The sequence below is a fragment of the Rutilus rutilus genome, assembly GCF_951802725.1.
Source record: "Rutilus rutilus genome assembly, chromosome: 24".
NCBI lineage: Eukaryota > Metazoa > Chordata > Actinopteri > Cypriniformes > Leuciscidae > Rutilus > Rutilus rutilus.
Window position 1 is genome coordinate 4,830,990 of NC_140228.1, and position 24,475 is coordinate 4,855,464.

The window sequence follows — 24,475 nt, forward strand, 5'->3', positions numbered from 1 at the left end:
TTTATACAGTGTTTGAATGTGTCTTGATTTTATTTTCTACTGAGATTAAATAAATACGTTTTGTGGTTATCTTTTTGTGTATTGCTGATTTGTATTGCTAATCATGTTTTTGTTTTTTTGTATTAGGTTTAGTTGATCGCTGTTCCTTTTGAGCTTGTTTTGGTTTTGATTTCCCCATCTAGCCAGTACCGATATGTGCGCGCTGTATGCCTCCAGCGCAATGTGTATGGATGTTGTGACTCGTACTGGCTAGTGGGGTGTTTTCCTTTTCTATTTTTTTTCTTGTTTGTATGTCACTTCCCAGCCTCGTGTTGCCAGCCAACTCTTGTACTCTCTGTACCATACTGATGCTTTAAAACACATTAACTATTTATTTGCATGAGATTTAAGTTTGTAGTGGAATTTCTTTCTTTGTGTTGGTTTGAGTATGGTTTCCTTTCATTTAATATGATTTTTGTTTGTGTCATTTACTGTGTTTATTTTGAGTTGTTTTGTGTGACAAAATTGGGACTGTATTGGGGTTCATAGGAGGTTGGCTGGTCATTAATATCCTTCGAGGGGGAATGAGTTTTTTTCTATAATGTATTTTCTTTTCTTTGATTTGACACATGTATTGTCCTATTGGTTTATTTGTCAATAAATCTGCTTATTTTTTGTGAGTACATTGTAGTTATTATTTTTGTTCTTCCCCCGTCTTAAAGGAACCAGCCCCCTTGGTAACAGTAGGAAGCCTGAACACAGAAGACCTGACAACAGCTCTCCACTATAACTCCTCCTCTTCGACAGCAGAACATGTTCCGGAGGGAGGGTTGATGTAAATGTATGGGTTAGTTACGTATAAAACCCGGGAAGTATCTCGTTGTAGTCCCATTCGAGTCGTTTTTGTAGGCATTAAACTTCCTGATTTTTAAAAGACAATATATCCGCTTACGTTGAACTTTCAGCACAGCAACTTTGCAGATACTGTTCATGCACCAACAGCAACATTACACAGTATTTAAAATGAAAAAAGTGAAATAGCAATCAACCACCCCTTTAAAGTGTTAAAACTGACTCGTATGCGTAAAGATTTCAGCTGCGCGTGTGTTCAAATCTGCGCGCGCGTGTAGAACCTGTCAGGACTCGCGGCTGTTATTTCTGCTTGCGACTTGTTAATTTGTGCGCACAATCATATTTTTTGTGCTCCAGTTTGGGATTTGAGAGTTCTGCATGTTTACATTTCACGTGCGAGCTTTGTCACGTTGCTCACACTGTTGCAATTCACTTGCACGCTGTTTATGCGCTTGCGCTGTTTTGTCCACCATTTGACGCCATAGCACGTCTACTATGATTTGCCCTTTACAGAGTAGGCTACAGAGAGTCTTGAAACTGAGAGGGTCTGTCTGCATTCACCATTGGAGCCCTAGAGCCCTTTGGTGTCAATGTCTTGCTCTGGAATGGATTGCAAGACCTCACAACTGTTGCTGTCCCTCTGTGTCAGATGGAAACTACCTTAAGAGCAGCCAGATCTTTGGCAATCTGAATTGCTTGATTTCTTCTCTGCTCTTCAGACAATCGTCCAAACAGAAATTCTTGGAAACAGTTTTAATTTCCTCTTTCCGTCTCCACATGAATGCACACACTCAGATAACTGGGCAGATAACTTGGATTTAGTAGAGGCAGATCTGCGCCGTTTGTTGTATGACTGCACACCCGAGTTTCATAACAGCTCACTGGTTTTCCTCTTGATGTTGTTTTAGGCACTCATTGACAATAACAGGAAACTCCACCAGCCGCACCGATTTGGAACCATGTTTCATGGTTTTCTCTCTTCATTGTAAAATACAAATAGCATGCACATTCAAACCGAGGGGGAAAATGGATTTGAATGCAGCTTCCAAATAACCAAAAATTATATTTTTTACATTTGATAATTAACCCTTTAAAGCGTATGATCACACCGGTGTGATTAGAATGTTCAGTGTGTCACATGATCAACTGCTAAATTAAAGGTGCTCTAAGCAATGTTGGGTGAACTTACTTCTTGTTGACATTCAAAGAATTGTCAAACAAAACAAAGGCTAGCTCGACCCTCCCTCTTCCTCATCCCGTCCCCTCCCCCTCCCTTCCGTGCTTCCTGAAACAGTCATGAACCATTTAGAAAAACCAAACTGGATTTAACCTGTCCAGCAAAAACAGAGACACCTGAACGTCGGATTGGAAGCCCTTCTGTCGGCGGAGTTCTCGTCACCTTTTGAACGCTTTTCCGATGTAAATTTGGGACTTCGCGCGTTCCTTCTCCTTCTCCCTCTTCTTTGTTATTTGTTCATCGGAATGTCATCTCTGTGGTCGTGTGTTGGCCATGTCAAAATTCTCAAGAATATACATTTTTAACATTAGTCGTTGTCATTGTCTAGGACATCTCTCCTCTAGCTAACTTCCCTCTTCATGCTTCTCTCTCCTCCACTCCCCACACCCCCCTGCATGTGCACGTGCACTAACCCCCCAACTCCCACCCCCAGATCATTCTTGTCGGTTATTGGCTGGAACACTGTTTGTTATGTTTCGTGGTCCAGGCTGGGCCAGTTTGTTTTTGTTGCCGTTTGTGGAGCCTGGGCTGTCTACAGAGACCGCGTTTTTTTTACAGTGTGTTCAGGGGACAGGAAGCTAGCGGATAGTGAGGAGATGTTTGCTGAATGTGACAAAAAAAAAATTGGCCTAAAAAACTTACTAATATGGCCTAAAAATATACTGTTTATACTGTGCCTTTCACCATAAAGAAAATAGTAAATGTGTGAACAAGTGACTGATTTCAGCATCTGTTTATAATGTAGGGGGCGGGACATTTTAGATTCTAGAGAGCATTTGATTGGACAGAAAATCTGATGAGAAGCTGAAGTTCAGATGGTGTCATCAAAATTATTAGGCTCGTTTGAGGTGATCAAAATCCACCAGAACCGATCATTGCAGGAACAGGAACGCCCTCCACAGGCTTTTAGCCTCTTAAAGGTTCTATCAGTGATTTCAGGCCCCCCCCCCCCCCCCCCCCCCCCCCCCCCCCCAAAAAGATCACATTCATCTAATCTTTCCTAACGATCCGCTAGCTGCCCGCCCCATAAGCATGCCGTCAAAAAAACACGTCTCTGTAGGCAGCCTAGGCTCTGAGATCTGCACACAAAAACAATTGGTTTCACCAACCACTCAAAACCAAAACATATAGGCCTGGTTTCACAGACAGGGTTTAGATTAAGCCAGGATTAGGCCAAAGTAAGTTCAGTTAGGACATTTAAGAAGCTTTTATGAACGTGCCTTAGAACAAAACATGGTGTGCATCTTGAGACAAAACAATAGCACTGACATATTTTAAGATATATCAGTGCGAGTTGCTTTCAGTTAAAACAGCTCAAACATGCAGTTTAGTCTGAGACTAGACTTAAACCTCGTCTGTGAAACCGGGGGATAGTGTTCTAACCAATCACCGACAGGGGGTGGGTGTTGTGAGGTTTTGTGCTCGTGCAAGGCTGCACGCGAAGTCGGAGCTGAAGAAGAAGCTGGCTCAAAACCTCACAACACCCTCCCCCTGTCGGTGATTGGTTGGAACAGTATTTGTTTTGGTTTTGAGTGGTTGGTGAAACCAATTGTTTTTGTGTGCAAAAACCCTGGGTTTCCCGAAACCTTCTTAACGCTACGTCGTTCTTAAGTTACACTTTAAGCTGTACCTTATCGTTAAAGGGATAGTTCACTTTGAAATTAATTTTTGGTATGTTTTAGCTTACCTCAAAGGCATCCAAGATGTAGGTGTCTTTTTTTCCGGAGTAGTTTCAATTTTGATATTTTTAGGTCAAACCGTTCTTGTCTGTCAGTCATATAATGCAGGTCTATGGTCACTGTCTCAAAACAGCATGCACAAAGTCCAAATTAAACAATTCCCCATCGTCCAAATTAAACAATTCCCCATCGTAAGTACACATTGATGGCTTAAGACACGAAACGAGCGGTTTGTGTGAGAAAACGAACAGTATTTATATAGTTTTTGTCCTCTTGTAAACACACACACCCAAATGATCAGAGGACGCGGGTGCTTCGGTCTGCACAAGCGCCGGAAAGCGCCGGAAAAGGTCAGAGGGCGCGGGCGCTTCGATCTGCGCAAGCGCCGGAAATTATCTCTCGCGCGTGTACGTCACTCATTGTTTACACAGAACAGAGATTGTAGGTAAGACGGCTAATCGAAATGGTTCTAATTTGCGCTTATCCAGGATGTTTAAACCGACGTAAAAGAAAACAATTTCGTATGCTCGCGCGAACTCATCCGGGAGTGGTGAGTTTTCACGAATTCCCAATTTATAATCCTTCCCTCTTGAAGTTCTGGTTGATCGCTCTTCGGCTGGATATCAACACACCCATAAACGTACTAAAGTTGAGGAGGGTCTGCAGCGATCATTTTTCCCCTGATGATTTTATAAACCAAGGAGAGGATCGCATAGTACTGACATCATCAGCTGTGCCTATGGTGTTTTCTCATCCAACGGAGGTATGTGAACAACGTCTTTGTATTTGTAAAGCTGGCATTACATGAAATGAGCAATAAAATGTATTTCTGCACCATATATTTGGTAAGAATGGTTTTACATGAGAGAGATATAAGATATGTTATAAGAAGAGAAGATATGTGTAGCCTATACTAAGCAGCTAGTCAAACCAATGTGAAACTATGTGTACTACTCATAAGGGTGCAGTCAATGATACTACTACTACTACTAGCCTAATAATAATAATAATAGTAATAGACAGTGTGGATTCATGTTCGTGTAGCTCTACTTAGTGTTGACTTTGTAATGACAAGCAATATTTTTTTAGGAAAGCGTACAGGAACCATACCAGCCAACAGAACATGAGTCAGATGAAGAGCAAACAACAGAGTGCCTTGGTGCATACATCGGACTAAAAGATGTTTAAATCTCTGTGTAAACAATGAGTGACGTACACGCGCGAGAGATAATTTCCGGCGCTTGCGCAGATCGAAGCGCCCGCGCCCTCTGACCTTTTCCGTCGCTTTCCGGCGCTTGCGCAGACCGAAGCACCCGCGTCCTCTGATCATTTGGGTGTGTGTGTTTACAAGAGGACAAAAACTATATAAATACTGTTCGTTTTCTCACACAAACCGCTCGTTTCGTGTCTTAAGCCATCAATGTGTACTTACGATGGGGAATTGTTTAATTTGGACGATGGGGAATTGTTTAATTTGGACTTTGTGCATGCTGTTTTGAGACAGTGACCATAGACCTGCATTATATGACTGACAGACAAGAACGGTTTGACCTAAAAATATCAAAATTGAAACTACTGCGGAAAAAAAGACACCTACATCTTGGATGCCTTTGAGGTAAGCTAAAACATACCAAAAATTAATTTCAAAGTGAACTATCCCTTTAATACGTGTTTCCCGAAACGTTCTTAAGTATACCTTCTGTAAGTCATACGTTCGGAAGGTTGGTCTGGACCACTCTTAGCTTTACCTTATCACAATTGCAGGTCTATACGAATATAATTCTGAAGTTTTAATGCACCCAGACAGTGTTCAATAGGCTAATTTCAAGTGTTTTCATGCAAATAATAAAATTGTCATTATACGGATTGTTGTTAGATTTTTAATTAGGCTATATTATCCAAAGGTAGCCTACATCAGCTGCCGAACCATTAAAGGCCTAATAGTCTATTTAAAGGGAATGATTGTGGTGGGGAGTTTGCTCAAACTATGGCAGCGATACAGCGCATAGTTGTTCTAAAAGACGGTGCCGTCCGCGGAGCGCTTTCAAAGGCCAGTGAAAACATAGGCTACTGTCAGTTAAGTCCTATTCGGACGCTAATTGTTTATCATGGGCTCGCACGGTGCATTTACAGGGGTAAGTGATTTTATTGCCGTCCGAATCCATAATGTCAGTGTTTTTTCTCACGCAACCTGCATAAAAATCCCTGGCCAAATCGTTTTTTGACAAACAGGTCATGTGGGAATTTAATTGCCGTCTGAATCCACATCTCTGAGTTTACAAAAAGAGATTCAAAATTCACTGTTTAAATCCTTTTTGATCACTAGCCTACCTAGTACCGTATGTAAGATGTACACTTTTATTACTGAAATGCTGGAAAGTATTTACAAGAACGTTCACTATTTCATCGCAGCTCCACCTCAGTGAACAAAAAGAAAAAAAAGAAAAAGATGAAAGCACGTGCCATTTTTAAAATGGTTATTGTGGCAGCAATAGCCTATATGATACAATTTTAAAATATGTAGGCTAGGCTATTATAGGCTATTATAGTTTGGATTTTTTTTTTTATAATATCCCATGAGTCCTAATAAATGCAATTTCAACTATTTCTGAAGTGCTTCTTTTATAAAGAACACCGCTTTCTCACATAATGCAGTGTATTAGCCCCTGCACGAGAGAATAACTGATTCTCGAGCCTGGAGAACCCACGGGGTCAAATTTGGCCGCTGTTAATTGCTGCTACCCCAAATTTTTTTTGTCAAATTTAACTTCAAAAGCCCAGAGTGCCACTTCTGGCCCCTGCATAGAGACACCTAGTGGATGAATATTGAACTCACAAGTGCCAGAGTGGTAGTAACAAGATGGCTGACCACATGCTGTTTTGTTGAGCTGGAAACCTACCCAAACAAAATCGTCTTCTCAGCAAACCAGCGGTTGGTAAAATTGTGTATTTTCTGTTAATCTATTTAGTATTAGCTTGCAGAATGCCTAGAAGTACGTTTTATATTCTTTTTGGATAAATTAGCGACTCTGAGCTAGTTCAAAAAACGATGGGCCAAAAATGACCCTCTGGGTGTATGGGTTAAAAAAAATGTCGGGTCAAAAATGACCCTTTGGTTCTGAAAGGGTTTGCGGCAGAAAACTACTGCAGTGCAGCCAAAATGCTCTGTTCGACTTATCTGAGATCCTTTACTCTTCCCTGTGGATGACCTGTGACCTACTTTCTGTAAGATCTGAATTTTTGAGATTGAATTTTAGAAAACTGAATTTGTTCATCTTGAAAACTTGAATCTGTATTTTTTTTAACTGCATATTTGCAATATAAGAATTCAGAACAAAAAAACTAGCTGTTTGAAAATACATGTCTATAAAATTCAGCCATAAAAACATTTCAATTTGTTAAATTTCAAATGTTCAATATTCGTTTAAAAAAAATGAAATTCAGAACTATTTAAACTACCACCTAAAATTCTATTTTGTTAGATTACACTTGCAAATAATTCAAATTTACACAATTCAAATTCAAATAATTTTGTCATATTATAAGCTCCATAGTTTACTTTGCCATTTGATGTTTCTCATACACAATGCAAATGACAGCGTATAATCAAAAAGAGTTGGGTAATTTTGTAGAGGCAAAAGTTCAAATTGAAACGTTCAGTTGAAAAGGTCGCAAAATGATACCATTTATTCGAAGTCTGGAACCCCGATTTACAGTGGATACAGTTGGGGCTATTTATAGAATGTGTTTAGCGGGCAACTCCAGACCAGACCACTGATAGCCTACTATAATTTAACTATTCAAATATAATGTAAGCAAATTTAAAAGTGCAGCCTTATAAAACTAACTTTATCTTTATGTCAGTAGCTAGTAGGCCGACTCTTCTTCCTCAGTTTTTTTTTTTTTTTTTTTTTTTTTTTACACGTAGCATATAAGTGATCGTATTAGTGCCCCTGCTGTTGGCTGTTCATATTGCTTTATTAGACTTTTTTTTTTTTTTTTTTGCCGACTGCCCTTAACGGCCGTTCTGGACTTTTCCAGAACGCACAGATTGTCAGCCCGTCCCTGTTGTAACACATTGCATACATGAACATAGGTCTAGTACATTAAACACAAGCTTAACAGACATTGTAACACATTGCATACATGAACAAGATAAACCATAACAAACAATTCTCTCCTTTTTAAAGTGTGCTCACAACTTTTTTAAATGGCCGTGCAAGTTTGCCAATTTTACCTTAATGTTCCACCGTTTGTGCAGTGCGTGGATGAAGAAATAGCGGCGTCTTCCTCAAGCAGCTCTCCTACTGTAGCAGGTTGATTGCAATGGGTTTAATCATGCTCATTCCCTCTGGGCCAATCAGGACGAAACTGCATGCTTTATAGGCAGGGGTGTTTGCCCTCTTTAGCGACTGACTCCTTGTTGCCAAATGCACATTTCCGCTCTGGATTGTCAGTCACAGCTAAACGACAGGGAATGCAGTGTGGTTCATTTGTGTTATCTATAGGCCTCGTTTGTGTTCGGATGGGCATTACAGTGTGTAGTGTCTCCCTGTCACAAACCTGATCCTTCCTGTAACGGAACCTGGTTGAGTTTTGCTGCTGGTAGGTTGTTCATCTTTTCTCCTCTCTGGATATTTTCCTGACTGTTTATTTAATCGGTCATTTTATTGTAGGCTCCGTGTAGCTGTACTATCAGCACTTTTGGTGCATTGGTGTGAGGCTTCTTGAGGGGTATGTATGTAGGCTATATCAGTTTGCATCGCGTGTGTATTTTTTTTAATCATAAACTGTTACTGAATTTTGTTTGTGTACATCAGGGCGGGAAACTGCTTCGCTCGCGCTGGTATTTGCACTAGCCCTCCTCTTGCTGCCACGCTGCTGTTTTGTCTCAAGTTCAATTGATGTCTGTTTTCACCATAGACTATTTATCGCGTTGTATATGAGCTCACCCCAGGCTTTGAACGCCTCCATGCGCATTTCAGCGCCAGGATTTGTTGCCCAACTGGGTGTCTGACAGAGCTGCGAGTGACTTATTGTGACACGGACGATAGCTTTGCCTCTCTTTGGCTTGCCCGTGCTTATTAAATTGTGTGTGTGTGGAGATTGGGGTCTATGTTTATGGGTTTATTTGTCAAATTATGATTAAGTCTTTTTTTATTAATATTCTTTTGTTAAAGTTTTGATAAAGACTTCTATTTATTTCTTTAAATGATTGCCTATTTTTTTGGTTACTTTTTTATGGGTTTATCTGTTAGCTTATAATTAAGTGATTTTTGATTAATCCATATTTCTTTTGTTTGATTTAATTTGATAAAAGATTTATTCTTGTTGAAACTTTATGATTTATTGTTAATTTGGGTTTTTTTTTTTTAGTTAAGCTCTAGGCAGCTATTGCGTCCTCCTTGCTGCCTAGATTGCTTTAGAGTGAGTTGTTCATTTATTTTTGGTTTAGTGATTTATTTTCCCTGCCCAATAATTGAATGTTCTTTCTCCCATAGTGCTGAGGGCCGGCGGTGGTGGTGTCGGTGTCCCTGGTGGTGGCGTCGTCTCCTCGTGTGTGCTGTGTCTTTCCCCTTTTGTTTATTTTGAGTTTTTACGTGTGTGTGCGTGTGCGTGTGTGTGTGCCTGTGTGTGTGCCTGTGTGTGTGCGTGTGTGTGTGTGTGCGCGTGTGTGTGCGTGTGTGTGCGTGTGTGTCAGTGGCGGTTCTAGACCATTTCAACTGGGGGGGCCAAGCTGGGGCCAGTTGTACTGTTAGAGGGGCCAGTTATATTTAGACCTTATTGTTGTCATATCATTTTCTGCACTGCACTGTAGGCATTAACAGGCAAAATACCATGTTTACAATCATTCAACAATGTATTTGCATTTCCATTATATTTTTTACATTTGCATTACATATTCAGAATCAGTCACATTAACTGTATTCTACGATTTTTGTGTTTTTTTGCACAAAAGATCAGCAAGTTCATCTAGATTTAAGGCCTTTGCCCTTGACTCAATACTTAGAACACCTAAATTGCTTAATCTGTCATCTGACATTGTGGACCTGAGATAAGTTTTCACTAGCTTTAGTGCATACAATATAATATACAATTAAATTATGCTTATTTTAAATGTATTGTAGGCTACAGGCTAGGTATAAAAAATATAGGAAAAAACATGATAATATGAAACGCTTCAAAACAGAGCGCACAAAGCGCATCGCGGGTGCAGAATGATGTGCTCAAAGCAACGTGGAGTCACAGTGTGCTGCGCTGCGCTGCACAAGTGCGCATTTAAAAGTTCACGGCACAAAGCGAAGAAAAGTCGAGCGCACAAATCCTAGTCCTATATCTGTCCAACAGTTTATTGATCATTTGTTTCTTCACAGTTAGGCACACGGTAGCGAGTCGTTTAAAAACAGCAACAAACATAAAATACAAATACACAAAATAAAGTCATTTTATGCAAATCCACAGCCTTTTATCTACAGATACCAATCTGATATCCCACACCTCTTGACCCTGTCACTCCACTGGTAAGGCCTCTTGACCCTGTCACTCCACTGGTAAGGCCTCAGCACTTGGGTCATTCCTGGGATTCGGTAATATTTCAACTTGGACTTTTTTCATTTTTGAACTACATATGATTACATTTCTAAATATCCCACATTATTAGGCACATATCAAACCTTCAAAAAATCATATTTTCCCATCTCAGGCATGAAAGACTTTTTATTATTTTCAGTTTTTTTCAGATTTGTATACCTTTTATTCTCAACCCCGTAACGGACAAAATTGAATTAGTTTAAACAGGATTTTACACAAAACTTGTTATAAAGCAAACATCTACCTACTGCTCATGTGTCCCTCATACCAATTCAATGACTTCAAATGGAACATTTATGATAATTTTCACATTTGTATGTGATGGAAGTTACAGATATCCAAATTATTTGTCCGTGGTCTCTTTATTTTAGTAAGAAAAAATGTAATTTAGATGTTTCACTAAAACCACAATTTTACTGTGTTAGCCCTTAACATGTCGGGTGGTAATCAGCAAGAAATGCCTTGTCTTCCTTATTTTATTTTCCAAAGATATTAATGTGACAGGGTTGAGAATACTGTGATGGGGTTGAATACTGTTACAGGGTTGAAAGGACACATTGGCCTACTTTTAATTTGTATTTGTTTAATACGAAAATCCCTCTTGGAGACTCAAACAAAACACTATTTTATTTTTGGCAACCATGTAATAAAGACAGTCATATTTAGTTTTTTTCGTTTTACTTTATTATCTGAACTGCAGTGAGAATTTAAACAAAGAAAACTACTGCAGACAGTACGGTCGTTAGTAACTTTCAAATATTTTTGGTAAGAAAAAACAAAAATAGATCCAGCCTTTTATCAAAAAGGAAACATCCTTTTATCAAATGGGCACAATAGGTACATTTACTAGTGTCTAAAACATTCCTCAGTGCTGGAACATAAAACAAAACTGCAGCAGATAACGGCAGATTGGAAGGCCGATCTCTTCCAGCTGGCCTCGTAGAGATTCTGGCAAACTATCCGGCGCCTCAGGAGAGGGAAGCAGTGCCCTACCAACGCTGTCTACAGTGGAGGTGGGCAGCTGTTGACCTCAACATCCAGGATGTTGGACGGTGGAAGGAATACTTTGAGGATCTCCTCAATCCCACCGCCACGTCTTCCATTGAGGAAGCAGAGGCTGAGGGCTCAGAGGTGGACCCGTCCATCACCAAAGGTAGTCAAGAAACTCCTCTGTGACAAGGCACCAGGGGTGGATGAGATCCGCCCCGAGTACCTCAAGTCTCTGGATGTTGTGGAGCTGTCTTGGCTGACACGCCTCTGCAGCATCGCGTGGCGGTCGGGGACAGTACCTTTGGAATGGCAGACCGAGGTGGTGGTCCCTCTTTTTAAGAAGGGGGACCGGAGGGTGCTGTAGTGTTCCAACTACAGGGGGATCACACTTCTCAGCCTCCCTGGGAAAGTCTATGCCAGGGTACTGGAGAGGAGAATACGGCCGATAGTAGAACCTCGGATTCAGGAGGAACAGTGTGGTTTTCGTCCCGGTCGTGGAACACTGGACCAGCTCTATACCCTCTACAGGGTGCTGGAGAGTTCATGGGAGTTTGCCCAACCAGTCCACATGTGCTTTGTGGATTTGGAGAAGGCATTCGACTGTCTCCCTCCTGTGGAGGATGCTCCGGGAGTATGGGGTCCGGGGCCCTTTGCTAAGGGCTGTCCGGTCCCTGTACGACCGGAGCAGGAGCTTGGTTTGCATTGCCGGCAGTAAGTCAGATTTCTTCCCGGTGCATGTTGGACTCCGGCAGGGCTGCCCTTTGTCGCCGGTTCTGTTCATAATTTTTATGGACAGAATTTCTAGGCGCAGTCAGGGGCCGGAGGGTGTCAGGTTTGGGGACAACACGATTTCGTCTCTGCTCTTTGCGGATGATGTTGTCGTGAGGCGAAGCCGAAGCTCTCGATTTAACGGTCAATCTACGTACCTACTCTCACCTATGGTCATGAGCTTTGGGTCATGACTGAAAGGACAAGATCCCGGATACAGGCGGTCGAAATGAGCTTTCTCCGCAGGGTGGCTGGGCGATCCCTTAGAGATAGGGTGAGAAGCTCGGTCACTCGGGAGGAGCTCAGAGTAGAGCCGCTGCTCCTCCACATCGAGAGGGGCCAGCTGAGGTGGCTCGGGCATCTGTTCCGGGTGCCTTCTGGACGCCTTCCCGAGAAGGTGTTCCCGGCGCGTCCCACTGGGAGGAGTCTCCCGGCTGGCCTAGGAATGCCTCGGTGTCCCCCCGGAAGAGGTGGAGGAAGTGTCTAGGGAGAGGGAAGTCTGGGCATCTCTGCTTAGACTGCTACCCCCGCGACCCGGCCCTGGATAAGCGGAAGAAGATGGTATGGTATGGTACATGCTCTAAACTAATTTTCTACTCTCAACTTATTAGCTATGATTTTGGTAATAATATATTTACTGAAATTAAATTTCTAAACTGAAATCATTGATTAAATTAAATGAATAACTCAACCCTGTCACAAAGTTTACAACCCCGAAACAATGACATATGTGACGGGGTTGAGTGTGATTGGGTTGAGTTTTTTGCTCAAAATGGCCACTGCTCTTAATGTGGTATAGAAGAGTGGGCCACATGGCAGCCAATGAAATAAGTATATTTTAGATTTTTATGGATTAAAATAAAATTTTGAAAAGTCATCATTTTCCATCTTAATTGTATGTGATGGGGTTGAGTTGTTAAGCTTGACAGTAACCTCCCTGACTATAATACACCTCAAAAAATGAATAAAAAGTGTGATATCACTCATCTTCTTCTGCACCATGCTGTTGAAGAGAGCTGAATGAGGGCCCGTCCACACGGAGACGCGTTTCGCTGTATACGTATACATTTTTTATCGTATTGGCGTTTCGTCCACACGGATCCGGCGTTTTGGGAGACTGAAACCGCTATTTTTTGAAACCGGGTCCCAAAGTGGATAAATCTGAAAACGACACCCTTGCGGTTTCGTGTGTACAGCCAATCCGTATATTTTGTGAAACGATGATGTCATCACATCACGTGTCGTCTGTGTCATGAGTAACAGCAACAACAATAATGGCGGACTTGTATGATTGTATTCGTGCTGCAGAAGCTACTAAGCCTACTAGCTTTATTACAGCAAAATCTATTGCTTCTCTGCAACTGTGGTGAGCAAAAAGCGATAATCTTTGTCTTCTTCTTCTTGGTTCGTATACAGCGCGCAAGGTTATGCGCATGCTCAAAGTCTTCTTCTCCGTGTATAGTGTATCTCTGTGGCAGAATTACAGCGCCCCATACTGGTCTGGCATATATACTACACCGTTTTCAGTCGGTTTCAGTGGTTTCGTGTGTACGCAGATATTTCTTGAGACGACGCCGTGTTTACGGAATTTTTTTTTTAGAACGAGGAAAAAAAATGATCGGATCGGGAACGCACCGGCTTCGTGTGGACGTGGCCTGATGCAACTTCCTGTGAATGATGTCACATATGGGTGGAGTCTAAATTATTATGGGCGGAGAATGGTTGGCGTGATGGGGTTGAGTTCAGACTGAGGGACGTAACTTTATAAGTTGTTTTTTATCAAATATCTTGCTTTTTTTTTCTTTTTTTTTAAAATTCTTTTCAAAAGCAAAGAACACAAATAAATACTTGCATTATTGCCGAAAATTATAAACATTGTGCACATTTTATTAATTATTTTCCAAGTACAAATTCAGCGAAGAACCTCAGGGACATGACAAAATGCTTGCTGTAAGACAGAAATACGATTTTTTTTTTAATGATAAAAATTATTTAAATGCAATAATTATTTGTATTCATTATACAGGACATACCAAAGTATGTAGTAGTTTGTAGTAATTGTATGAATAAAATAATTTTTTTAAACAGAACTACGTCTCTGGCTTAGTGCATAAATCAAACCTGTGTGCTTTCTGTATTTTGGGGGCTTGAACTATTGAGTTAGTAAAATTCTATTCTCGGGGTGAAATTCCCCGGGTGGCGTTGCCGGTAAAATAAAAGTGCCACTCGCCACACTACGATGCATTCTCAGCAACAGTCCAGAGAGATACTCCTCCACGGAAAAACTTTTTTCCTCAGAAGTGCAGCTCGCAGTTCTCTTACGAGAGGTTCTCTCGTATTGCGTAAGCTAGCTTACGCTGCGGGAAAGTCTCCTTTCACGAGATACTGAAGCCAAAAATTATCCTAATTTTTTAAACTTTGTCAACGCAGTGCGGCAGCCTGCAGACCTAGGGCAAGCGAGTCGCGTGCCCATTGGCTGCTCTGCGGCAACTGCAGCAGCCTATGGCTGAGCCTTGCGCGTGACGTCACGTCCAATGAGCGCGCTTGGCGCGCTTAGTGCGTCACAGCCCGTCATTAGGGGTGTGGCTTAGAGTATATAAGCAAGGAACAGAGGCTGCTTCGCTGATTTCTGTCTCTTCAGCGAAGCTCTTCGCATCGCTGATCTCCGAGGAAGCCGCCGTTGAATCCAGCGACCAGCACGCCGAGGATCTCAGCCTGAGGACGCCGGCCGCTCGCCGCCTTCAGCCTTCCCTGCCTGCTGCGCCATCCGGCCTTATATCCTTTTCTGCTCTGTTTTGTGTGTGTGTGTGTGTCCGCCGCGACACACTTGCATCTAAAAGAGCGCGAGGCGTTGTTTCAAATGCCTCGCACATCCTGTGGCTCGTGCAGAGCCTCGCTCAGCGACGGAGACCGCCACGTGCTGTGCGCTCTCTGCCTGGGTTTTGACCACGCTGTTCGCGCTCTCTCCGAGGGCGGCTGCGAACAGTGTGAAGATTTACCGATGTCGACCCTACGGGCTCGACTCGCTAAATTCGAAGACACTCCATCTTCTCCGGCCGCTTCTTCCGGGCCACGAAAGAAAAAACGTCGCTCTCAAAGGCCGCCGGAACTGGACGCTACAGCTGAGCGCTCGCCGGAACCTCTCCCGCGAGCCTCGCTCTCTCCTTCCCCCCCACCCTTCTCCGACGCGCAGCGGCCGGCCACTGCCCGCACTGCCGTCGCCCTGGGGGATGATGCAGATGATGCCGCTGACAGCTGCTCTCTGCTCGCGTCTGACAGCGAGGAGTGGTCGGGCTCTCACCGCTCCGCCCCCTCTACTATGGAGTCTTCTCGAACCCGCGCTAGTGTTGACGCAGAGCTTCTCCGCCTCCTCACTTTAGCGGTCGAGAGAATGGGACTGGATTGGTCTCCACCTAAGGAGCCGGAGCCCAATCGCCTTGACGGGTTTTTTCTGCCTAGCCGCCGCCCTGCGCCTGCCTCTAGGTCAGCACCCTTCCTGCCTGAGCTCCACGCCGAGCTCTCTAAGTCCTGGAACGCTCCGTTCTCCACCAGACTCCGCTCGCCAGTCTCCTCGGCTCTCTCCCAGGTGGACGGAGCCGCCGAGAACGGCTATAACGGCATCCCCGCCGTTGAGGATGCTGTGGCAACGCACCTTTGCCCGCCGTCTGCTAGATGGCGCTCAAAGTCTGCCCTGCCGTCTAAAGCCTGCAGGACCACCTCAGCTCTCGCCGGCCGCGCTTTCGCCGCCTCCGGCCAGGCTGCTTCCGCCCTGCACTCAATGGCTATTCTTCAGATCCTTCAAGCCGACCTCCTCCGTGAACTGGACGAGAAGGGCTCGGATCAGTCTGCCTTTACCGATCTCCGCAGCGCTACGGATCTCGCGCTGCGCGCTACCAAGACCGCTGCTCAAGCCATCGGCAGATCCATGGCCGCGCTCACCGTCATCGACAGACATCTATGGTTGACGCTCGCGGACATGAGTGAGTCAGAGCGCGCTGTGTTTCTGAACGCACCACTCTCGCCTACCGGCCTCTTTGGCCCTGCGGTCAGCGGAATTGTGGATCGGTTCTCTGAGGTACAGAAGGCGTCGCAGGCGATGGACCTCTTCCTGCCCCGCCGTTCGAGCTCAGCCACAGGCCGCCCTCAAACTCAGCCTCCTGTGCGCAGCTCTAACCAGCGCTCTTCCAGGCCCCCCAACGCTTCGCAGCGGCGCCAGGGCAATCGCCCCAGGTCGCGCTCGACCAGCCGTCACAGACCGCCGCCCCCACGGGGCCCGCGGTCCAAGATCGCGTTGAAGCCCGAGCCCGCGAAGTCCTCCTAGCATCCGCAAGGAGGAAAAGATGGTTGAGTCCCGCTACGGCCGGACCGCCATCAAAACGCACAGCTCTGTCAGTCCCCTATGTTCAGGCTACTGCAGCAGCACACACCGCAGCCAACGAGCCAGTAATTACACTCGCTCGCCTGCACACAAACGCCGTTTTCACGGCGACCCAGATAAATCTCAAAAAGAGTATAAGTGCTTTAAGTGTAGAAAATGTGCCCACACCCATGTGCTCACTGCTTCACACAAGTGCAATCCCCATGGTAACGCGCCCAGAGCGCTCTCTCATAAAGCGGCCTCACACCGCTCGAGCACTAAATGTAGTAAAAGTGCCCACACTTCCGTGCTCACAACTACTCGCTGCTCGCTCTGTCACTCAGTTACCTCAAATTGCTACGGCTCAAGCCGCAGGGGTTTTAAGTGTAGAAAAAGTGCCCACTCCCGTGTGCTCACTGCCTCACACAGACCAGGTTCCCATGGCAACGCGTCCAGAGCGCTATCTCTTAAAGCGGAAACTTTCCGCTCGAGCATCAAGTGTAGGAAATGTGCCCACAGCCCTGTGCTCACACCTGCCCACTGCCCGCTCTGCCAGACAGGTTGCAAACCTCATAAAGCCCCCAAACACTGGCCGTGTCATAAGTGCATATTCCGCGCCAGCTCACGAGCACGCGCGCCCACTTTCAGACACCATAATCCCCACGCCGCCCTCGCGCCTGGGTTGTTTGACAGCAGTTCACGCTCCATCGTCCAAGATCGAGCTACTAAATTCTGCACAGTCGGCCAGCCCTGTTCTTCTGCCCTCGTGTCCGAGCATCGGCGGCGCGCGCGCCGCCCCGTCTTCTCTGATACAGGTTCCCCATCCCGCGCAACGCGGCGATCTGAACCCAGAGACCATTCGACCCCTAGCTATGCATGCAAAAGCATGGGAGGCTATTCAGGGCGCGTCAGAATGGGTGCTCAACACCATAAGACACGGTTATTCGCTCCAATTTGCTCGTCGCCCTCCGCGCTTTCTAGCGCAGACGGAAACGAAAGTGAGTTTGGAAACAGCACATCTGCTTCAAGCAGAGATAACAAAGCTGCTGCGAAAAGGGGCCATAGAACAGGTGCATCCTTCTCTGAGCGAGTCAGGCTTTTACAGCCGTTACTTCCTCGTTCCCAAGAAGGACGGAGCATTAAGACCTATTTTAGATCTGAGACATCTGAACAAAGCCCTCATGAGACGGCCGTTCAGGATGATTACAACCAGACAGATCCTCGCGCAAATTCGCCCAGGAGACTGGTTTATCTCTCTCGATCTGAAGGACGCTTATTTCCAGATCCAGATAACTCCCCGTCACAGGCCATTTTTGAGATTCGCCTTCGACGGTCGAGCTTATCAATACACAGTCCTGCCGTTCGGCCTGTCTTTAGCACCCCGTACATTTACGAAATGCATGGACACGGCTCTCGCTCCCCTGAGGAGTCAGGGAATGCGAATACTGAACTACTTGGACGATTGGCTCGTTCTAGCGCAGTCAGAGACAGAACTTGTGTCTCACAGAACAGCGCTACTCGACCACCTGGAGGTTTTGGGTCTAGCGGTCAACTGGACAAAGAGCTCGCTCTCGCCCCGGCAGTCGATTTCCTTTCTCGGAATAGAACTGGACTCGGTGGCGATGACGGCCAGATTGACGGAGCAGCGCGCGCGCCGCATCCAGCGCCTCGCTGCATCCTTCAAAGAAGGCAACCGGGTTCCCCTGAAGGCATTTCAGCGCATTCTGGGGCATATGGCCTCAGCTGCAGCAGTGCTTCAGTTGGGTTTACTGCGCATGCGCCCGCTTCAACGCTGGCTGAGAACGCGCGTATCCCATCGAGCCTGGGCGACCGGCGGCTCGCTAATCAGAGTGACTCAGGTCTGTGTCTCAGCCCTGCAGCCCTGGCTAGCAGCCGAATGGTATCACACGGGAGTGAATATGGGAGTGGTCTCACACCGGAAAGTTGTCTCTACAGATGCGTCCAACCTAGGTTGGGGAGCGCTCTTCGAAGGCAGACCGGTCTTTGGCCACTGGTCAGACCAGGAGAATCTCCTACACATAAACTGTCTAGAGATGCTCGCGGTCGAGAAAGCGCTCATGCACTTCCTCCCTTTCCTCCGTGGTCACCATGTTCTAGTCCGCACGGACAACACTTCAGTAGTGGCCTATGTGAACCGCCAGGGCGGTGTCAGATCAAAGCAACTCTGCGCCCTGACGGAACGCCTCCTCGTATGGGCTCAGCACTCTCTGCGCTCTCTGAGAGCATCGCATGTGCCTGGCCATCTGAACGAGGGCCCCGACAGACTGTCCAGGGACAACGTTCCCCCTGGGGAGTGGTCTCTACACCCTCAAACAGTCCAGTCGCTGTGGCGCCGCTTTGGCAGAGCGAAAGTCGACCTCTTTGCGTCAATAGACAACGCACACTGCCCAGCGTTCTTTTCAAAGAGCGAGGACGCGCTGGCCCAGTCTTGGCCCAGCGGCCCGCTATATGCGTTTCCGCCAGTCTCTCTGCTGCCTCAGGTCATCGAGAGAGTCAGGAAAGCGCGCCACACAGTGCTCCTCATAGCCCCGTTCTGGGAGAACCAAGCTTGGTTCCCGGAACTCATACAATTGGCAGACTCAGCCCCCTGGCCGATTCCGGTGCGGAGAGACCTTCTCTCTCAAGCCCGCGGCTCGATTTGGCATCCCCACCCAGAGCACTGGTCTCTGCATGCGTGGAGCCTCAACAACTACATGCTGATCTACCAGAAGGGGTGATGAACACGATCATACAATCTAGAGCCCCCTCCACGAGGCGGCTCTACACGTCTAAATGGTCTGTGTTTAACAAATGGTGCACTACCAAAGGGCTCAATCCACAGACATGTGGGGTCTCACAAGTATTGTGTTTCCTTCAAGAGCTACTGGACGCGGGCAGGTCCCCCTCCACGCTCAAAGTCTATGTCGCGGCCATTTCAGCGCTCTCTGTGTCAGAGCCGGGCCGCGCATTAGGAAGGAACGAGTTGGTCATCCGCTTCCTTAGAGGAGCGAGGAGGATGAACCCCCCGCGACCCCCTTCGGTTCCTATGTGGGATCTTTCACTGGTCTTAGACGCACTGAAAGCACATCCCTTTGAACCCTTAGAAACTGTGGATATGAAATACCTCACGCTCAAAACCGTTTTTCTGATAGCACTGTCTTCAGTAAAACGTGTGGGAGACCTTCACGCGTTATCCACTAACGCTGCGTGCCTCGAGTTCGGACCTAATGACTCTAAAGTTATTCTCAGACCGAGGCATGGGTACGTCCCAAAAATTTTGGGCACTCCCTTCAGAGCGCAGGTCATTTCCCTTTCAGCCCTGCCGATTACTGGCTGCGAGGCAGATAGTCACCTCCTCTGCCCAGTTAGGGCGCTGAGAAGCTATATTTCGCGCTCCGCCGCCTTCAGGCGTTCAGAGCAGCTTTTTGTTTCGTTTGGTGGGCGCACCAAGGGTCTCGCCGCCTCGAAGCACACTCTGTCCAGATGGATAGTCGATGCTATCGCAGCTGCTTACGCATCTAAAAACCTGCAGTGCCCCTTGGGCATTCGGGCACACTCCACCAGAGGCATGGCCTCATCGTGGGCGTGGTCCAGTGGGATTCCCATTCATGACATTTGTGCAGCGGCGGGCTGGGCCGCCCCCTCCACATTTGTTAGGTTTTACAACCTGGATGTTCCCGCTTTGCAGGCCAAAGTGCTATCAGTCTAGTCTCGCGTAAGCCAGCCCACTGTCTGTGCGCGGGCTACGCTGCTGATTTAGCTCTACTGGTTGAGCTACACTGTATGGAAGTGTTAGTTGGACCGGCTGTGCCGCTCCCTGCCCCATATTATGTGCTTGTGTACTGTGGTATCTGGCCGCCCAGCTCCGTTTCGCGTTCCCTGGGCTTCCCACGGGATTCATTCAGGATGCTGGGCGCGCGCACGGCGTTGACAAAGGTGTTCCCGCAGCGTAAGCTAGCTTACGCAATACGAGAGAACCTCTCGTAAGAGAACGTACTCGGTTACTAACGTAACCTCTGTTCTCTCTAGAGAGGGAACGAGTATTGCGTAACCCGCCGTGCTCTCGCCACGAGCTCATTTTCGCTTCATGCGACAGAAACCAGCGAAGCAGCCTCTGTTCCTTGCTTATATACTCTAAGCCACACCCCTAATGACGGGCTGTGACGCACTAAGCGCGCCAAGCGCGCTCATTGGACGTGACGTCACGCGCAAGGCTCAGCCATAGGCTGCTGCAGTTGCCGCAGAGCAGCCAATGGGCACGCGACTCGCTTGCCCTAGGTCTGCAGGCTGCCGCACTGCGTTGACAAAGTTTAAAAAATTAGGATAATTTTTGGCTTCAGTATCTCGTGAAAGGAGACTTTCCCGCAGCGTAAGCTAGCTTACGCAATACTCGTTCCCTCTCTAGAGAGAACAGAGGTTACGTTAGTAACCGAGTACGTTTCCTCCTGCAGATCAGTCCACTTGTCCAATAGTCTCCAATTAGATCCATCGAAGAAGACTTAAGTTAAATCCCAACAAATAAAACCAGCTCCCATTACGGTCAAACCTTTTGACTTTCTAGACTTTCAATCGAGCCAATGAAAGAATTTACTTTTTTGATGAAAGAATTAATTTACATGTTTGTCAGATCCCACATGAAGTGATATTTCTGTGGTTCTCTCTGAATATTTAAGATAATAGTCACTGATGAAACATTCTCACTGCCTTTTTCTTTCTTGAGGTTTGTTTTCTACGCATTTTTTTAAATGTGAATGTATATCAAAAAAATATGATAAAGCAACTTCTTTATTATTGTGATTATTATTATCATTGCTGCAGTTCAAACACAGAGACTAAAAGGTCAAAATCCTGATTTCAATCTACAGCATACCAGACATCCCGTCTCCAGGAAGTTCCGAGAGTCTCCCGCATATTGATATAGCGGCTCCCTGATGCCCGCCAATTAGTTAAAATCTCCCGGAATGTAGAGCGCGCATGCGAGACAGAGACAGGCGGTTTCTCAATATGCGTTCTTGTCTGTACTTGTGTTCTTGTGGACTTGTGAAACGTCATCAGTCGCTGCCCAAGTACTGTCCCAATACACAAGTTTGCATTTTGCGTTGCTTTATTGTTATGAATATATATTACATTGTAGTGTACAGTTGTAGAGTCCATCCCTTGAGCTGAGGGTAGGCTTGGGCGATAAAGCCTGGTTGTTATGTTTGGGTACTGCCGACGGCGTCTGTGCGGGGGTATTATTGCGCAATACCAGCAAGAACACATCATCTCAAACTGCCCAGTTAACACAGAACGTTCCCCTAATGTTATTTTTTGGTTATTTTTTTGGGAACCAAATACTTACGTTAGGGGAACGTTCTTTTTTGGTTTTATTTTTATGTAACAATAAAATAACGTTCCCAGAACGTTGCTGGGTGGTTACCATAAAAAATAACGTTCTGGGAACCATAAACTAACATTCTGAGAATGTTCTGGGTACCAAAAACTAACGTTAAGGGAACCAAAAATTGTTAGCTGGGTGTCAGCAGCGTTCTGTGTGCTCGTCACCGTGTGAGTTCATTCTTTCAAGAACAACTAGCAAGAGCGTTCTCCCCAAGAACACAAGTCCGTTCTTTGCATTCTTGGTTTTGAGAAACACCCAGTGAGTCCGTTCCAAACCGTGTAGCGCGCGCACGGCCACGGTAGAGAGGGAGCGAGAGACCTTGCGTGTGTGTGCTAGTGTAGTGTGCTAGTGTAGTGCTATCTTCGGGATACCTCCCTGACATGACTTTTTGCAGGTTGGGATGTCTGGCACACTAAAACTACTGCTTTATCATTATTTATAATAGAAATTAATTTCTATTTATTTATATAGCCTATATATAGGCTAATTAATTTATATTAAATAGTTAATAGTTGATAGTTAACTAGTAGATACTTAAAATAATATTTGTTTGTGTGTGTGTGTGTAGGCCTATATTTACAGTAGTAGGTATTCTTGGAGTTCTTAATCTGCATTTGGGATTCACATTTATAATACCTGGTGTATTGTTGTTGTGATAATGCATCAGAAGTGGAGTTATGAAGGGATCAGTTTCTAAGATCCATAAATGATGGTCAAACTAAAGATGCAGTCAGCAAGTATTCAGGAAAAAGCAATGTATCCGTCTCAGGTTTCACCAGAGAAAACAAAACACAGCTTAATTTATACACAATTTAATCTGAACACTCAGAATTACAAAAGATACTATACAAGGAACATGAATAAACTGTATAATCACTGGCAAAAGCAAAAGGACTAACCAGTGAGTGAAAACCAACTCAATCCTGCAGTGACCTCTTGTGGTTGAAACAAACAAACCTGAATTTGATGCTGGGCACCAGTTTGCCGTTTAGTGGAGATACACTGAACTACAGTTGCATTGCATTAAAAGTTTATTGCGGCTTGCAGTTATACAGCTGTGGTCATTTTAATATACATCTTTAATTAAACAAACAGAAAATGCATTGCTTTTTAAGTTCTTACATAAAAAAATTAAATAAAAAAAAACATACAAAACAACATGCATGAATAAAAATATTTAACAAAAACACAATAACTATAATTAAGATCTAATAAGCATGATGAAAGAATGAAATACTCCAAATAAACAAGAGTCCAAATACATTTACATGATGCTGAATGAGGCTGAGAATGGCATTACTTGAAATATTTCTTATATAATAAATCTATTGTTAAACCAGTGTAATTATAAAAAAAGCTCAGAAATTAGTACATTTGCTAATGATGTGTTAATGCTCTTCAGCCCCACAGATCAACTATAATAGCATAAACTGTACAATCAATAACTATCCCGCAGATATTCACAATAACTGATTCTGTGTAATTATGTGTGAGTGTAATTGCCTAAGGTCAATCTATAGCCTTGTGTGGGTTTGATGCTTATTAATGCGTGATGCTAATAGTATTTACATTTACAGCATTTAGATTTCTGTGGCTTCAATCCTTCAGTTTTATTGCACAAAACTAACTTTCTTTCTCCTGTTATAGTAGGTATCAACCTCTGAATCCTCATAACTGCAAGAAATTTTCTAAAACTGTGAATGTGGATCTGTAACTGTAATCTTACTTGTTTGCTGTGTTAACTGTATATGCTTATGTTCTAATTTCTTTCTTTACTTAGCCTAGTATCAGACTCTTTAAAGGTGAAGTGCCTTATTTCTTCACCACTATCTGGACCAAACTCACTGTAGATTGAGTCTGAAGCAAAGGGCAAGCAAAGGGAATTTGATATAAGGTTTGTTTTCTTATCAGAATGGAGTCAGATCTCTAAGTTTGCAGCGGATTGTCTGGGATCTTCTGAAACACGACACCGGTACACACTTTTGAGCTTTTGGAGGTGGAAGTTGAAAGTCACGTTCACTCTCCAGAGCATCTTCATGTATCCCCGCCAGGTGACACTACTTTGTTTAAATTGTATTATTTCATAGTAGGCTATTATTGTAACCTTAATTATATTACATAGCCCACCCCCCAAAAGAAAATTCTCTCATGATTTTTGCCCAGATATAACGAAGAAACGCGCGAGAAGTAACGGTCCGCTGTGACTTCACGGCACTTCTCGCGAGAATTTCTCAAGCGTAAACGTTGTGACAGTTGGCTGGAAGCTGTGATTTTTAGTCAAAATATGAGTTTAAAAGTTTAAATATTCATATTTTTTTTTAATCTCACACACCTATAATTTAGCTTCAGAAGACATTGATTCATCACCAGCTGCTATCGTTTGGATTACTGTCGTGTTCACTTTGTCTGGTTTTGGACCAGTAACGTAGCCTATATGTAGCCATAAGGTTACTCAAGATGGATTGTTTTTCTAAAAATATTCATGTTAATCTGAAGAAAGCAAGTCATACAACTGAGACAGTATGATGGTGAGTAAATGATGTGAGAATTTAAATTTGGGGGTCGAGTAGGCCTATCCCTGTATTCAATTAACTATAAAGATAAAAAAAAGGTATTTGTGACCTTTTGTCTCATAATTCTAA

General features: G+C 44.7%; 1 protein-coding gene and 1 gene segment (V, D, J or C); both read right to left on the reverse strand.

The window, feature by feature from the left end:
* The window catches only part of LOC311283846 (basement membrane-specific heparan sulfate proteoglycan core protein-like), a 29,272-nt gene extending 20,973 nt beyond the window's left edge, over positions 1 to 8,299 (reverse strand). The window contains exon 1 of one of the 3 annotated variants that reach the window (XM_084398580.1): positions 7,985 to 8,299. The gene's annotated coding sequence lies outside the window, so the exon portion shown is untranslated. The remainder of the gene's footprint in view (positions 1 to 7,984) is intronic. The other 2 variants (XM_084398581.1, XM_084398582.1) reach the window with 2 other exon arrangements.
* LOC311284461 (Ig kappa chain V-III region MOPC 63-like) overlaps positions 1 to 24,475 on the reverse strand; it is a 945,935-nt gene that overhangs the window by 657,594 nt on the left and 263,866 nt on the right.